Below are 935 nucleotides of genomic sequence, written 5' to 3' on the forward strand. Positions count from 1 at the left end.
TGAAATTTTATTTTTATGTAGTAAAAATTATACCAATGAAATATGCATTCCCGTGTAAATCCAATGGCACAATTTTTGTTACATATAAATTATATTTAACTAGTCAAATTTATGATCAAAGTTCGACATGAATTACAAGGGAGATTGATAAAGCGGAACGTTGTTTGAATGATTTTTCAATATTGGCCAACTCAAGCCATATTGCATGTGAAACCTGGGTGTGCGTCTAGCATCGTTGAAGGGCATGTGGAGGTGTGTCTCTGACGAATCTCGCAGGATTTAGTCGGTGGTTGTCTTTGATGGATCTGCTTAGATCGTCTACGTTCGTGTCTTTAGATTGGATCCTTTCGACCTACGTTGCTCTTTATCGATGGCGTATGCTGTTATGCTGCATTAGTCCTGTAGGCCTTAGCACGACGACTTCCCGACTGTCTACTATAACAAGTTTTTCTGGCTTCAGTGAGGGAGGGGCGATGACGACGAGATGCGCCCGGCTCGCTTCTCTTGGATCTAGATGTAATTACTTTTTATGTTTGTTTTTATTGTCATGATTGATGAATAGTTTGAGAGTTTGCTATTTGACTTTTTTAGTATAAAATTTTCAGTAGGACACCTTGGCCACAAACCTCATTCTACACAGCCCGGCCTCTACAGCATTCCGGAACAATCTAGCCCAGCTTTCAGACCGGATGGGACGGATTACCAACCAGATCCACGCCAAGCTCTCCATCCGAAAGACCGAAACCCCCGAACCGGAGGGTGTTTTCGTAAAATCGGAGCAGGATAAGCTCCTGGGCCGGGGGATAAAGGGGGTGTGGGCTTTGGCCGTAGCTCTAGCACTTTCGCCGCTGCTCTCCGCTTTCATAGGGTTTATCTCTTTCCTCCTCCCCTCTCGCGCACGGCAGCCAGATTCCGTACCGCAGGTGAGCCACCAC

The 935-nt window shown here is 45.2% G+C and overlaps 1 protein-coding gene across 2 annotated transcripts in view; it reads left to right on the forward strand.

Moving 5' to 3' along the window:
• Positions 1 to 769: 769 nt before the first annotated feature.
• Positions 770 to 935, forward strand: part of LOC123157211 (20 kDa chaperonin, chloroplastic) — a 2,674-nt gene continuing 2,508 nt past the window's right edge. Inside the window, exon 1 of one of the 2 annotated variants that reach the window (XM_044575467.1) lies at positions 770 to 923. The gene's annotated coding sequence lies outside the window, so the exon portion shown is untranslated. The remainder of the gene's footprint in view (positions 924 to 935) is intronic. The other variant, XM_044575468.1, reaches the window with a different exon arrangement.

The sequence above is a fragment of the Triticum aestivum genome, chromosome 7B (genome assembly GCF_018294505.1).
Source record: "Triticum aestivum cultivar Chinese Spring chromosome 7B, IWGSC CS RefSeq v2.1, whole genome shotgun sequence".
Lineage (NCBI taxonomy): Eukaryota > Viridiplantae > Streptophyta > Magnoliopsida > Poales > Poaceae > Triticum > Triticum aestivum.